This window comes from Belonocnema kinseyi, chromosome 6 (genome assembly GCF_010883055.1).
Source record: "Belonocnema kinseyi isolate 2016_QV_RU_SX_M_011 chromosome 6, B_treatae_v1, whole genome shotgun sequence".
Classification (NCBI taxonomy): domain Eukaryota; kingdom Metazoa; phylum Arthropoda; class Insecta; order Hymenoptera; family Cynipidae; genus Belonocnema; species Belonocnema kinseyi.
Genome location: NC_046662.1, coordinates 132,256,993 through 132,273,078, shown reverse-complemented (window position 1 = coordinate 132,273,078; position 16,086 = coordinate 132,256,993). Strand labels below are relative to the sequence as shown.

Genomic DNA, 16,086 nt, shown 5'->3' with positions numbered 1-16,086 from the left:
ATTTTCTCTGACCCATCTCTCCCTCCGCTCTAGACTTCTCTTAGCGTCAGATAGTATCCGTATTCTCTCAACAATATGCTGCCTGATGGTCAGCAGCTTTGGTTTGTTAAGTGTGTTTTACGGTTCGCATCGGCCAAAGCTCTCGCTGCATTATACACACAATAATTGATAGCCCAGAGGTAGGATTCACCGGAAAAATGTCCATGAACCTCGTCATCCATTTCAGCCAGATCTTTAGGCTTGAGAAAAACCTTGGTGTTGATGTTTCTCCGGGTCGTAAAGCATCGCTCTTCATCTATTGGATGCCTGACCGCGGTTGGTCTTAGTGTCGCCTCTCTTTCTGTGTTGCCGGCTTGTTCTAGCTGTGGTAGAATAGGCGTTCCGCTTACATAGCCCCTTTTACGGAGTAGTTCAGCATGGTTTCGCAGACGTTGCTGCGAAAAGTGCGATAGCTCCGGGTGTTCTCGCACCACAGAGCATGCAGCCGTGCCATGTAACCCCGTTCACGGGCCACACTCGCATCGTAGCAGTCTAGCAAGTCGTGATTCAGCTGCTCCGTCCACCCAAAGGTCACGAGATCCCGCCGATCCATCGCATTGAATCCATTTTCATTGGCTCCCCCAGCTCTAGATTGGTCGGCATTGTTGGCCGACCCATTGTCGGGAGCCCTGCGCGTTCTGTTGTTTTGAACCGCACTTACTACATTTATGTTTGGTCTTGTCATTGTTGTTCCCACGAGAAGCTAGGGAAAGGGGTTCGTCCATCCTTGTAAAGCCCCGCATGCAAGGATAAGGCTGCGTACTCTGAGAGGTCGCCCGGTATCCCAGAGTCACCGTTCTAGACACCTCACCCAGGTGCCATTCAGCTTTTGGCACGGTGTTCACACCTCCGCTTAGGGGTTAATTCCTTCGGGACTACCCCTGGACAATTGTCCGCGACTGCCTATTTATTTTTGTAACCATATTCAGCAGAAACCCTTGGTACAGGGACCCTCTATCCGCAACCCGAGGACGCGTTCGGTGGCTTTGTCATAGGCCCTTCGGTTTGATTCTAGATGAATCAAAACCGAATATTTATAATATTTTTGATTCACTAATTTAAATTCATTTCGGATTTTCAAATATTTTAATAAACATATGTGTTTTATGAACGCAATTTGTTTCCTTATTTATGATTTATTTATCATTATTTCTATTTAAAATGTCGTCACAGGCTTAAGTTGGTTACTGCCCAGCATGTTCAAGGAATTTATTTTTCGTTAGAGTTGGATTTTTATTTTTGATTATTTTTGCACGGGGCTGCCCCGGAATATATCATCAGTCATGGACACATTTTTATAATGCAATCAAGTGATCTGATAAGAGCAGAGTGACCAGACATATTGGACAAAGCCTGGTTTTTTACCTCATCATTGACGTACTGGGTCACAGTCAAGTACGCGATGGGGGGACCTACAGGTTAAAGTGGGTTCCGAACCACCAGAACCTCAATTATTATTATTAATTATTTATTATTTGCTAATATTATCAGTGAATGTTTATTAATATTAGCATACGTTATTTCAAGTTAAAAAAATGAACCTTGTTAAAAATGATTTTTTTAAATCGAGAGAAATATGCTAATGTTAATTATAACTAATTTTGGAAAAGAACTCGAGGTGGACTTTTGAAAATAATATTTCGGGTTTTCTTTATTTGACAATGACTATTTAGAGTTTGGAGTTTTTCTTTTTCTCTTTAGGTAAAACTTGCCATTCTTATTTAATTCTAATGCTGTAGTGCTTATATTTTATTCCTCCAAAGATTCTCTGCAAATCTCATTGGTACGTTTTTATTTTAAAAAAATGTCTTGGCGAACACCTATTGATTGCCAAAATAACGATTTTATAATCCCTAAATAAAATTTTTTTAATAAAAACGTCCCAATGAGATTTGCAGAGAATATTTTAAGGAATAAAGTAAGCCCTATAGTATTAGGATTTAATAATAGTTGCAACTATTACATAAAGTGAGAGAAAAACATTAAATCCTAAAAACTATTGTTAAGTAAACAAGAAAAATTGTGAAATATTTATTTGAAAAATTCAACTCGAGTTATTTTAAAAAAATAGTTATAATTAACAATAAAATAGTTTGCTCGATTTTATAAATCATTTTTAACAACTTTTATTTTTTAGCTTATAATATCTTTACTTCATGCTTAATTTAAAAACAATTATAATCAAAATTCCCATTTCCTCTTAAATCTTAAGCTAAATTTCATGACAATAGTTATGACGAAAAGCAAATTATTAACTGAATTCATTAAAATTAATTAAATTTGTTTATAAAATTGATTACCAAATTTCACCTTCAAAAAGCTTTATTCTATCACGTTACATTCATCGAAATCTAAATGTCCTGATAGGCGAGGATATATCAATGTAATATGGCTAAATTAGAAATTTGCAAATTATTTTTAAAACTTAGTTCTTATAATGCGATTTCTTTTTTAGAATGAGACCCTTAAGGTCATGTTTAGTTTAAAGCCAAGTATAATGAAAATTTCCTTTTCGTCTTAACCCTCACACCACAAGGTGAGCCAGAGTCTCATTTGCCACAAGGTGGGGTGTCTTCCCACCCTAGTCGTTATGAAACACATTACGAATGATTTATGGTATAATATTGTTTCTAAGGTATTTCAAAAAATTATACAATTATTCAAAGGACTTCTTCAATCAATTTCTTCTCAATTATAACGAGAAAATTCCATTTCTTGGATTTTTTCAGTTATAGGAATCACAAAGGCTATAATACACAGTCCCTAACGCATAATCTATTTAATAAAAGATAATAAATGATTAAGTAGCTTCTTGCAGGTAACGTAAATAATATATTGACCCAAAAAATGCAGTTACATAAACATCAGCATAAAAAACAGTATACAAAAATACTTTAAAACATGAAAAAGATACGTATCACATATTCCAAATTGCACAGTAAAAATTCATATTATCGCTTCTCAAAACATTTGTAGCATGAATTAGTGACCCTCATCCATTCCCACGTGCAGAGGACAACTGAAGAGGAGGCTATTGAGATCCCTACCCCCCTGAGACGCTCTAGATCTAGCTTATGCGCCAAAATAGGGACTTGGGGTGTCTAAACACCCCACCTTGTGGTGTAAGGGTTACATCTTAAACTAAATATTATGAAAAGAGTAGTGCCGAAAAGCAAAATTTTGAACAAATTCATTAAAATGAATTAAATTTGCTTGTAATGTATAATTTTAGTTCATTTTTTTTAAACTTGAAAATTTGAAAATATATTAAGATATAATTTTTTTAGATTCTAAAGTGCAAAGGCGTTGCTTTGGATTATATTAAATAATGCCCATTATTCACAGGCAATATGAACAATAAAATAATATTTTAAAAAAGCGCAAAACTTTAAGAACAAGAAGATATACCTATACACTTTATATGTAACAACGTTGCCACAACACTTAATTTTGTTATTATCCCTTAAAATAGTTTTTATCATTCTTTAACAATATTTTGATCCTTTGTTGCTTTCTAAAATTGAATTTGATTAGCTTTGTCTTTCTCCCGATTACTTTTTTATCCCGATTTACAATAAAAACAAACGCACTTCACCATTTTGGTTCGAAATTTGAGCACTGCGAATATTTGATCTAAAAGCAGTTTTTTCAGTTTTCTTTCACTCAGAAAATGAAAAATTTCGCAGACATTACTCAAAAAACTCAACGATTATTTAACACTATCAATAAACTACTTTTACTGTGTTATTAATTTTAATGTTATTATTTTACCAAAGATCTTTGATTTTGCCATACATTTGCAACGAACATAGGTTAACTGCATAGATGGCGCCGCCACACGGCCACCGTTGACACATAGTACATTTTCAACTCAGAGTTATTTGGCATTAGGACAATCTGATTTCGGATTTGTGATCAGGGATCCAAAAAACCCCTATATAATGCGCGTATGGGAATTTATTTGAAAATATTGCTCCAATACGGAAAACCAGGAATAGAAGAAAATTTGGCTTTTAGCCACCGTATTGATCATCGCCATCTCGAGCTTGAGAAGAGTAATCTTGCAAGAGTCTATATTTCGCAGTTTGTTGGGAAAAATAAATGAATAAGAGTTCCGAGTAAGATGAATCAACTTTGAACTTTATATTACCACTGTCCTAGCGGAAGAAACGGAAAGGCTTCGGAAAGACCGCGTCAGAGAGATTCGGAAAGATTTCGACAAGGGTTCGGAAAGAGGTTCCTTTCTGATCCTTTCCGAATTGTATGGGAACTAATCTTCTGATTTCTTTCCGAACTTCAAGCTGTCCCATGAACCTTTCCGATTTCTGTCCGAATGTCCCACTCTCCGACTCCTTTTCCGATCATTTTCGAATGTCGTCGAATATTTCCGATTTCTTTCTGAATGGCTACCCACTTTACTCTTTCCGAATTTATCCCATTTCTTTCCTAAACAAATAAAAAATATATTTTTTCGTAAAAACAATTTATTTTTATCTTCCAAGCCTTTTAAATTGCAGAGATCAGATTGATACCTGTTGATTCCAGCAAAGTTGATTCCTTAAAACCTAGAAATAGGAAAATTTCATAACTCAGAAAGCCTTTTAGACTTTCTTAAATCACGTAAATTATTGCTGCACATTATCACATCTAAAAATTTCGAATATTCAATTTGCCCAAGTCTCATTTGTAATTACTACCATAAGTGATTGATAAAATTCCTTCTTTGTATCTTAAAAATAATACAATATGAAATATAAATTGAACTGAGCTTGTCTGAATGATGAAAAGCACAATGACCTTTTTTACTGAAAGCACTATGGGAAATTAGGAATATCCGAAATTTGTTGTGATTTTAATCAAGAATCTTAGGAAGAGCTCTGACAGCATCTCTCCTCTGCTTGTCTCCCGCGCCATTTTGATCTAAGATTGTCGCTTACTCACTCACTCGCTTTCAGTGGTGCGATCGATAATCCCAATCGATAGTAAGCATTCGATTGCACTAATACTTGACTGAACCAAAGAATTCAATGTCATTATATGTTTGAAAAAAAGACGTTAGTTAATATCAACCTCTGCCAATGATAATAATGAGTCTTGTAGGTTTCAACAAAAAATATATCCACATTTAATTGCTTTGTTTCAAATGAGGTCTGGTTCAAAATCGAGTTCCGTGCAATCGAATACTAACCATAATCGATATGAATAAAATCGAAGAAACAAAATAGCGACGCAAGAGAAATTGATAGCGATTTTCCTAAGATTTTTGTTTAAAATCATACAAATATTCAGATATACTTTATTTTCCATAATGTATTCAGTCACACATTCTTTTGTGCAGTTATTTTTGGAGTAAATCTTGGTTTTTTGTGTCAATATAGAAACGGTTTTTAGAAAAATATTTATACGACAGTTTATTTTCAATGGACAAAAAATAAACAGTGGGGCATGCAGGAAACCACTCGAAAATTGAAGTTAATTTGATTAATTTGTTGAAAATTCAGCAATTTTGTTATAAAGTCATTCTTTTTGGTTGAAAATTCAACTGTGTTCTGAAAACTCGTTTTTTCTTGGTTTCAAAAATTCATATATTGAGGTGAACTTGGCATCATTTTGGTTAAAAAACACAACTGTTTCATTAAAAATAAATCTGTTTCATCTCTTTTTTTGTTAAAAATACGATAACTTATAATAGAAGTGGAACTACTTTTAGAAACTTTTTTTGTTTGACGATCAATAATGTTAGCTGAAAAATTTATTTTGTAAAAATAATTTGTCTAGATTTATTTATATTTCTTTTATATTTCATTATATTTATACATCTATCTATTTTAATTATATATAAATGTGTGCGTGTGTGTGTGTGGATGGGTGTGTGTGTTTTTTATATTTTGCATTCATTCGGAAAGAAATCAGAAAGACTCGGAACGAACATAAAAGTGGGACACAGGTGAATATTCGGAAAGCATCGGAATAAGATAATGGGACACTGCAACACTTATTCGGAAAGAAATCGGAAACGTTCAGAAAGAAGTAGATGCAGTGGGACACTCCTAAGAAAGTTAAGAAAAACATCGGAAACCTTCGGAAAGAGAGTCGATCGGAAAGAAATTGGAAGCAAAGTTCACATACAATTCGGAAAGGATCGGAACCGAACCTCTTTCCGAACTCTTTCCGTTTTTTACGCTAGGGTGTAAATGGACCGTTAATCATACGAGCAAAGTTTTTAGCGTCTTGATTACAATAAGCAATGATATTTAAGGAATTTATAGGAATCACAGTTAAAATGAAATCATACGTATCGATCAACGACGATTCTCTGGCTGTCCGGGGCCTTTGTCCTCCTTCTCTGATCACATGCGCAAATGACCTCAGCAACCTCCTGTTTACAGGGCCGTGCTATCCTTTTATCTCCCTCTATTCCTCGTGTTACAACTTATAGATTTTTAAGCTTAGGGTCCATGAAAGCAAGAATTTAAGTTTTTAGAGGTATATCTTTACAAATTCGAGGCGAAAATAATCAAATAAAGATTTGATGCAATCAAAAATTCGAATTTTTTGTTGAATAAATGAATAAAATTATTTAAGTTTGAATTTTGTTGCAATTCTGATGGCGTATTTTGAAAGTTTAGAAAATTTTACATCAGAGTTTATTGTTTTTAATTTTTTTTAACAATCGATTCGGTAGCAGAAAATTTCGCTAAAGTAAGTGATGGAAAAAGGTGCGTTTGGTTCTAAACGAGGTAATAATCAAAAAGGAAATAGCAATAGCAGTGTCAGTTAGACCCTTTCATTGTTGAGGTGCAGGCTGGTTACAAAAAATGAAACTCTCGGCTGCCGAAATTTTTCTTGGATTGAAATTTTTTTTATTGCAAGGAATTTCTTTGTTTCAACAAAGTGACTTTGTTGCCATGCACACTTGTCTTTAATTAAAAATGATTTTTTTTTCAGTTTCGAGTAAATTTTTGAGGTACGAGAAAAAATGTGGTCAAAGAGACGTTTTCTGCATTTTAAGGCTTACCTGAATTAGTAAGCAATATAGCTGCTCAAAATTCGTATGATCTCCGTGCGGAAACTAGAAGCAATAAAGGATGAATGGAAAGAAATTCAAAGGTTCGTCTGCAATAAAAACTGCCCGACACATGTATTTCAAATACTGATTAACGTCAAAACGATAGAAATGGGTAAAAAGTACAATTTTTGTTGCAAATACAGATCATTACGTAATTATTAAATTATTTTTCTAATTACAACAAAATTATTCAGAAATGAATAAACAAGGTACCTAGGAAGAAACAGTCATCTCAAATCCGCTCATTGCTTACGATTAAAAAGTAACAAAAATCCGAGCAATTTGCAACATATAAAATTTAGCGTTACAGGATTTAGAAATCAAATTTTATTCATGGCGTGAAAAGTTTTGTAATTTTGTTCAGATCGACTTGAATTTCCAAACGCTCTGAATTGGTTTTCTGTTTGGATGTTTCGACATTGTAACCTGCTTTAATTTTCTAAATAAGTTTGTTTGGATTCTCTTTCGATATTCCTGAATGTGATCTACTTGGATTTTCAAACATTGGATTCTGTTTAGATTTTTTAATCGAATTTTCCAGATAACGCACCAGGCTCCAATGGCTGCTAGGATCTGTCTGGATGTTCCGACACTTTAACATACCTTCATTTCAAAAGTAAATTTGATTTAGTTTGTGTTTGATTTTTCAAATAGAGTTTTACCGATTGTACAACAAGTCCCAATGGCTACTAGGATATGTTTGTATGTTCCAATGCTGTAACCTACTTGGATGTCCGAACTAAATTTGATTTGGTTTCTATTTGGATTTTCAAGTAGAGTTTTACTGATAGCACAAAAAGTCCAAATGGCTACCAGGATCTGTTTCGATGTTACAGCACTATAACTCACTTGGATTCTCGAAAAAAATTTAATTTGGTTTCTGTTTAGTTTAGTAACGTACTTGAGGCTTTGCACTAAATTTAATTTGGTTTCTGTTTGGATTTCCAAATAGAGTTCCACTGATTTGAAACTAAGTCGTTGCTGCTGGGATCTGCTTGGATATTTGTTGGATATTCATGGATATCCATATTTAATAAGTAGATTTGATAAGAATCAAATCAATCGTTTCTGCAACCGTCAATGTAAATATGAGTAAGAATTTTTTGTAGGTCTTGCGGTCTTCATTAAATTAGAAGAATAAAACGAAATTACTGGAAAGTTCGTTTATTGAAATTCTGACGTTTCAGTTATTACTGCGTGCCTTTTTCAGAGAATCTAAAATAATATATAAGTAACGATATTTTCTTACATATAATTAAAAAAAAATTTGTTTAAAGTGAAAGGAATAAAAATGCCTGTGCTTATTTTCTTGTAAAAAACGAGAATATTCCATTTCGGAGTCAAACATCTTTCAACAGTCTAGAGTTAGTTTGAAGAAATTTTTCATTCGCATTAGGGTCTTTTGAAAATACTTAATTATAAAACATGCATTTCTGAAATTATTAGATTGGCAAACGTTTCGACCACGGATAGGGGTCCTCCTCACTGCCAGATATAAGATTTAAACATAAAATTTAAATGAAATTAAAATTAAAAGTTTGACATTCAGTATTTTGTAAAAAAATGTGTTTTCATGCATAAACTTAGTATTTATATGTCTTGCAGCTCCTCTCACTTTCTCTCTCCGCCTCTCTCTCCCTCTCTTTCACCATCAACTCCCTCTCTGTGTGGTCGTCCTGTTCCGTCGCAGAAGGATGATGTGATCGCGGGGAAGTAAATCAAAATTAGAGACATCCGCTCCGCTTCAAATCACGAAGAAAACTGAAACAGTATTCACAGAGGTCCTCCAATTTTACAACTTACAGGGTTCAAAGAAACGGTGCTTTATTATTAAAAGAGCTGCGGCCATAATTCTACCTGAAAATTGAGATGACTGATTGCCGGTACCCTTTAGAAGACGACAACTGTAGTGACCACGTTTTCTCAAAATTTGTTTCGCTTTACAACAGGATAGTATATTTTTGAAAGTTTTCCCACGTTGGTATGGTACCAAATGCCATAAACAATATCGATATTTTGCAAATGATTTAATTTATCTTTAGTGGGCCTCAGGACCGACGTAAGGTCTCTTTTGTTTTTAAACGCCGTGGTTATGTCATAATGCCCGAGAACTTTCGCAATTCGCTCAGATAGACCTTCAACATATGGAATGCTAATAAAAGACCTAATTTCCGCGTTTTGAACTATTTCGTCAACTCTACGCTGTTCATTTTGGGCCAAACTATTTAATCTGAAATTTATATTATCTTTAACAAATTTTTCCGGGTAAAAGTTTTCGCGGAGTGTGTCTTCCACTAATCGCAAATTTTCTTGATGATATTGTTTATCCGAAAGAAAAATGGCTCTGTCGACCATATTAAAAACTACACTTTTTTTGTACTTTTGTGGGTAATTTGAATAAAAATTTAGGTTTCCACCAGACCTGGTGAGTTTGCGATACCAATTACACTTTATTTCTTGAACGTCATTCCTGTGAATAGTTACATTCAGAAAGTTTATGGCCCTATTTTGTTCCTTCTCTAGCGTAAATTTAATCTCATAATCATTTGAATTTAAAACTTTTAGAACGTTTTCTACTTCATTTTCCGGAAGAGCTACTTATATGTCGTCAACATAACGGACACACAACGGTACTTGAAAACCTATTTTCAGTAAAATACCCGTTTCCAGGTCGTCCATAACTAAATCTGCTAAAATCGGCGAATGGGTAGTCCTATTTTTTGAAAATAAGTTTGGTTTTTGAAATTGAAATCTGTACTATTTAGACATAATCGAAGTCCTTCCTCAAAATCTGTCCATGGAATTTTTGTTTTTTTCGCTCATTTGATTCCACCTACTAAGAACCGCCTCGACTGCCTTTTCTTTCGGCACATTTGTAAAACGGGAAACCACGTCTAATAAGCGAAGACATGATTTGACGGGATCCTGAAATTCCGTTTTTTCTTCACTAAATCGAAGCTTTCCATTAACTCCGTCTCAAACTTTAAGTATGTGTCTCTTTGCGATGTTTTTGTGGTTTTTGTGTTTATGGGATTACGAAGTGATTTACTTCCCCACGATCACCTCATCCTTCTGCGACGGAACGGGACGACCACACAGAGAGGGAGTTGACGGTGAAAGAGAGGGAGAGAGAGATCGAGAAGGAGAGAGAAAGGGGATGCACGACATATAAATACTAAGTTTATGCATGAAAACACATTTTTTTACCAAATACTGAATGCCAAACTTTTAATTTTAATTTCATTTAAATCTTATATCTGGCACTGAGGAGGAGCCCTATCCCTGGTCAAAACGTTTGCCAAACTAATGATTTAAGAAATGCGTGTTTTATAATGAAGTATTTTCATAAGACCTTAATGACAATAAAATATTTCTTCAAACAAATTTAATAATTGGGTCAATTAAATCCGACATCTTTAAAAAAACCGGTAAATATGTCACTGAACAAGTCTAGAGTTGTTTTTTAAAAGTAATACTGATTCTCGACACCAAATGAAAATAAAATGTACAAAAAACATATAATAAAAGCCTCATAAAAATCGAAGAGGCTTTTTTGAGAAACTACATCTTAATTGACGGAAAAAACCAAATCTTTACAATGTTTTTGGACAGCGACGAACATATAGAAAAGTAGGCAAGATTTTTACACATTAAGGCGGCAAATTCATTAATACAGAATAAAGGCGTCACCCAAAGAAACCGTGAATGAGGAAAGTGCGTTAAAGTAACTGGAATTTTAACTCGATTTTGTTTATTTTATAATACTTTGATTTATTTTGTTGATATTCATAATTTCTGTTTGTAAGTTAATCGAAATATTGTCATATTTGTTTATAAAAATGGATTCTATTATGCGTCTTTTATATGTATTTTTTCAATAGCAAGGATTTGAGTATTTTTTAAATCAAAATAATGGTGTAAGTTCTAACAATGTTGTGAAATACCTGTATTGAAATGTTCATCCCTACAATCTCTTTTATGTTCTGAAACTCTAGTTTTTAATTTTCTACCTTTTTTTTACCAATATATACTTTTTTACAACAATTACATTTAATGAGATATACAATTCCATACAAATGTTCGGTACTATCAATATCTTTTGGATTGAGTAAACATTTTTTAAGAGAGTTTGGATTACTAAAATAAACATTTATGTTGAATTTTTTTAACGATATTTGCAACCTTTCAGACTGTCCTTGAACATACGCTAACGTAACTTCAAAATCCGATTTTTTGTGCGTGTTAACCCGGTTATTTTTCCTATTGGAACCATTGTAGATTTTAGGAAGTCATTCTCGAATAATACTATTTATCAAAGGAATCGGATAATTATTTTGAACCATCGAGTAAACCTTTTATTAGGCCCACCTTTGACAATATACGATGAGAATTAAAATTATGATATCTACCAGACCATGAAGCGTTTTTGAACCAATTGGTAATTAGCTTACTTTTTGACGCTTTTATAATTTGTAAATCAATTTAATTTATGAAATTATTATTTTCAAGTTCAAATGTAAACTGTATGAAAATTTCAATGCCGTTAAGAGTATTTATAAAAGAGACAGTTTTTTTCAGTAGAAATAATAGCTGAAATCTCATACTCATACCTTTTATATAAAATAGGTTTAAAATTAAATGTTTTCAAAGCTCTCTGGTTTCCACATCTTCTAAAACAAAATTTGAAACTATAGGAGACAATGGTGAACTCATAGGACAACCTTTTAATTGTTTATAATATTTTCCATTAAAAGAGAAAACTATGTTATTGAAAACAGTTCTAGTAATGTCTAGAATGTTAACAAAATATATCAAAGTATTATCAAATGAACAAAACCAAGTTAAAATTCCAGTTACTTTGGCGAGTTTTAATCTTTCGCGGTTCCTTTAAATGATGTCTTTATTCTGTATTAATGAATTTACCGCCTTAATGTATGTCTCTTGTCTACTTTACTATACTAGGCAGTCTGATAAGTTCCTGAAAAATGAAACACGGAGACGTTTTTTTTGGCGAAAGTCGGTTTTATTTTTCAACATACTCTCCTTTTAGGTCGATACAGCGAGTCCAACGATTTTCTAACTTTTTGATACCGTCCGAAAAGTACTCGATCGGAAGGTCTCCAAAATACGCCTCAGTTTCAGCTATGAGCTCCTCATTTGAGTAAAAAACCTTACCGGTGAGCCATCTCTTCAGGTTAGGGAACAAGTAATTGTCGCTAAGGGTCAGGTCTGGTGAATACGGTGGCTGAGGAACCAATTTGAAGCCGATTTCATGCAATTTTGCTTGTGCAACTAAGCATGAATGAACAGGCGCATTGTCGTGATGATAAAGCGCTTTTTTCTTCTTCAAATGCGGTCGTTTTTCGGCGATTTCGATTTTCAATCGGTCCAATAATGATGAATAGTATGCTCCGGTTATTTTTTTACCTTTTTCAAGATAGTTCACGAATATTATGCTATGTGCATCCCAAAATACGGAGGCCATAACCTTTCCGACCCATTGTTGTATTTTTGGACGCTTCGAAGCACTTTGGCACGGTGGAACCCACTGTTTTGCCTGTTGCGTTGACTCAGGAGTGTAGTAGTGGATCCAAGTTTCATCCATGGTTATGAATCGGCGCAAAAACTCTGTCGGCTTACGCGAAAATAATGCCAAATTCTGCTGGGAAGTTGTCACACGAATTCGTTTTTGGTCCACTGTGAGCAAACGCGGCACCCATCGCGCGCAGAGCTTCTTCATGCCCAAAACTGAATGCACGATATTGCCCACACGTTCCAATGATATGCCTACAGCATTAGCTACCTCTCTCAATTTCACTTTGGATCATTCAACATCATATCATGGATTTTTTCGACATTTTCTGGTGTAGTGATGTCTTTTGGGCGTCCAGATCGTTCAGCATCAACTGTGCTCGTACGGCCACAACGAAACTCGGTAAACCACGTATGAATCGTTCCAATTGACGGTGCAGAGTACGGGTAATACTTATCCAGCTTGCCCTTGGTCTCGGATATTGTTTTCTTGCGAAGATAGTAGTGTTTGATCAAAACTCGAAACTCAGATTTTTCCATATTAAAAAAAACTCGGAGGTTAGTCGCTTCTCAGTGCTGTAACTTGTAAATGCGTAAACATAAATGGCTGAAGTTTTAACAGGCGTCATTTGAAGGATCAAGCTCGACGAAAATGGTTCACATTAGTGAATACTAATGCCATCTCTTAGAATTTTCAGGTACTAATCAGACTCGTCCAAAAACATTGTAAAGATTTTGTTTTTTCTCCAATTAAATTGTAGTTTGTCAAAAAAAGCATCTTTGATTTTTAGGAGGCTTTTATATAATATGTTTTTGTATCTTTTAATTTAATTTGATGTTACACATCAGTATTACTGGTGAGTAGCCAGGATTGGTAGTTACTTGCCTTAAATTTACTCCATGCAGACTCTTTGTTGGATTTTGTTTTTTCAAATTTATTTCAGAAAAATTATTTAGATACATATGCTAGTAGTTCAAAAGTCAATAGACGACTATTTTTTTGTAAATTTGTTAAATAATTATTACAAGCCGAGAAAGTAGTCTTTAAAAGTAGGGTAGTTTTGACTAAGCTTATTCTTAAAATAATATAATTTTGAATAAAAAAGTGACTCCTAAAAATATATATTATTAGATTCAGAATTTCAAGAAACGTGCAAATCCGTCAAACGTCAGAGAAGTCTTTTGAGCAAATTTTTGTAACTACCGCCAGGATCTTAGTAGTTATTTGCCTTAGATTTACTCCATGCAGATACTTGTTGGATTCTGTTTTTTCATATTGATTTAAGAAAAATTGTTTAGATAGATACATATACTTGTAGTTGAAAAGTCAATAGACGACTATTGTTTTGTATGTTTGTGAAATAATCATTACGAGCCGAGAAATTAGTCTTCAAAAGTAGGGTAACCTTGACGCCAACAGTATCGAATCAGGTTGCTGACACGACGTATACTCAGTGCGGCAAGATCTGAGAATTCGAAGAATTGGATAAAAGGTGATGTTACCGTAACTACATTTTGATCCTATATTAAATTGTAGGTACTTTTAGCTGATTTGAAATCACCACTGGCTTGGCTTCATGTATACGATTATAAGGCGACATGTTTGATCTCATAAGAAGCTTCGTAGAAGTATACGTAGTGTTGCCTTGGGCTTGTCTTGGAGTCTTAAGTTTGCACTGCCAGATGTGGGAACACTAGTATTGAATGAAAATACCGTAATCTGAGGCTCCACTCTCCCTGCCCCTTCTCAGCGTTGAATGAAAATCCCGTAATCTGAGACGCCAGCGTCCCTGGCCCTTTTTAGTAGGGGTTGCTTCTCTGTTAGCTGAACGAACATACACAGCCAATTTTTTAAAAGTTTTTGAAGTAACGATTTGTAAATATAATATTCGGAATCTGCAGGGTTTCACGATTCCCGGAATATGTAATGTGTCTGAAAAGTTGAAAATTTGAATACGCTTAATGTACGGCCATTACGGCTAAGAGAATTGTTTTCATGCAATAGAATTTTATACGTTTTTTGCAAGCAACAGACACGACAAACGTGTAGATAAAAGTTTGCGAGTTCAAAAAAGTTATATCAAATACGGCTATTGTTATTTTACGATATCTTTCATTTCGTACGATTAAAATTAAAAAATTAAATTTTAAGGGAAAAAATATTCTCCTGGAATTCAAAAATGACGTAGCCGGCACATAACGAATGCGAAATCTTCCTTTTATAAGCTGAAATTTTAAACAGAATATGTTTCTCTTCTTCCAAATATTATTTAAAAGATTCTCCTAATGGGTAATAGAATAAACCCATCGTGTCAGATTTATGCGGGTTGAACCATTGTTGAGGCCCGGAGATTTTTTTTTCTTAACAATTTAATTTTAGAATTTTTGTGTACACCATGAAAGATTGTTTACGAGAAAAAGTAGAAAATTCAATTCGAAGGAAAATAAATTCTCCTGGTCCCAAAAATTATTTAGCACGCATTACACTCAAAAGATATATTCCTTATCAAAGTGCAATTTAAAAAAACTGGGGAAAAAACACAAGGGGGTTTTTTTTTTTTTTTTGAGAAAATCTACTTTTAATTTTTTTCGCAAAAGCGCGGATTCCAGCGGATTACCAAGGAAGGCTATAAATAGGATTTTTGAAAAACAAAGCAGAAACTGCAAATACGCCTGATTTCTTGGATATATATATATATATTTTTTTTACAAATCCGTGAAACACATATCGCCTAATTTCTTTTACAAAAAATAACATATTATTTTGATTCCGATTGATTATACGACTTGAAGTGTAAAACCTGCTTGATTTGAACTGAGTTCGGTCAACAGTACATTGCAATATTAATAACTTGTCCTATTTCTTATATTTTTAGACATGTTGCACAGGTCAGGAATCGTAATATTCCAGATTTCGATTACATTAGTTAGAAACGGCAAACTGAAAAATTTCAAAATTTTCAGAATTTCGCAACTTAGGCCTTCTGCAGGACAAAAGGCCCGTGTTCTCACTAGGTTTCAGTAAGCTGCCGTCGTTTAACAGAAAATTTCAGTTTTGTATTTCATATAAATGGAAAGTTTCTTAATCATAAACTTTCCCTCGTCAACTTAAATCTCTGAGTAAACTGTAGGAAAACTTGGAGAAAACGTCCTCTGGGAAGATCAGGTACAACGTTACAGACACTACAGAGTGCACAGTCCAGATCCATGTAGATCAGTCTTCGACTACACCTTGAAGTGCTTATTTCTTTTTATTCGGAAAAATGTGCAAGCTTTTGTGAGTGCAACAAGTGAGCCGAGACAAATTATTATTTTTGTGAAAATGGCAGCTACTTGGACACCAAGAAATTTACCACCAAAAAGAACATCAGCAAGAAGCCCATCCGAGAACAATTCACCGCTTGTACGCTATTCTCCCAGAACCGCAAGGAAGAAAAGAAAAAGTA

General features: G+C 34.1%; 1 protein-coding gene across 7 annotated transcripts in view; it reads left to right on the top strand.

Moving 5' to 3' along the window:
* The window catches only part of LOC117174717 (WD repeat-containing protein 91), a 382,815-nt gene that overhangs the window by 84,792 nt on the left and 281,937 nt on the right, over nt 1–16,086 (top strand). For 2 of the 7 annotated variants that reach the window (XR_004467344.1, XR_004467345.1), the window contains exon 2: nt 6,988–7,149. The exons of 4 other annotated variants lie outside the window; for them this stretch is intronic. The gene's annotated coding sequence lies outside the window, so the exon portion shown is untranslated. Of the gene's footprint in view, nt 1–6,987; nt 7,221–16,086 lie in introns of those variants that run through there. One more of the 7 variants, XR_004467346.1, reaches the window with a different exon arrangement.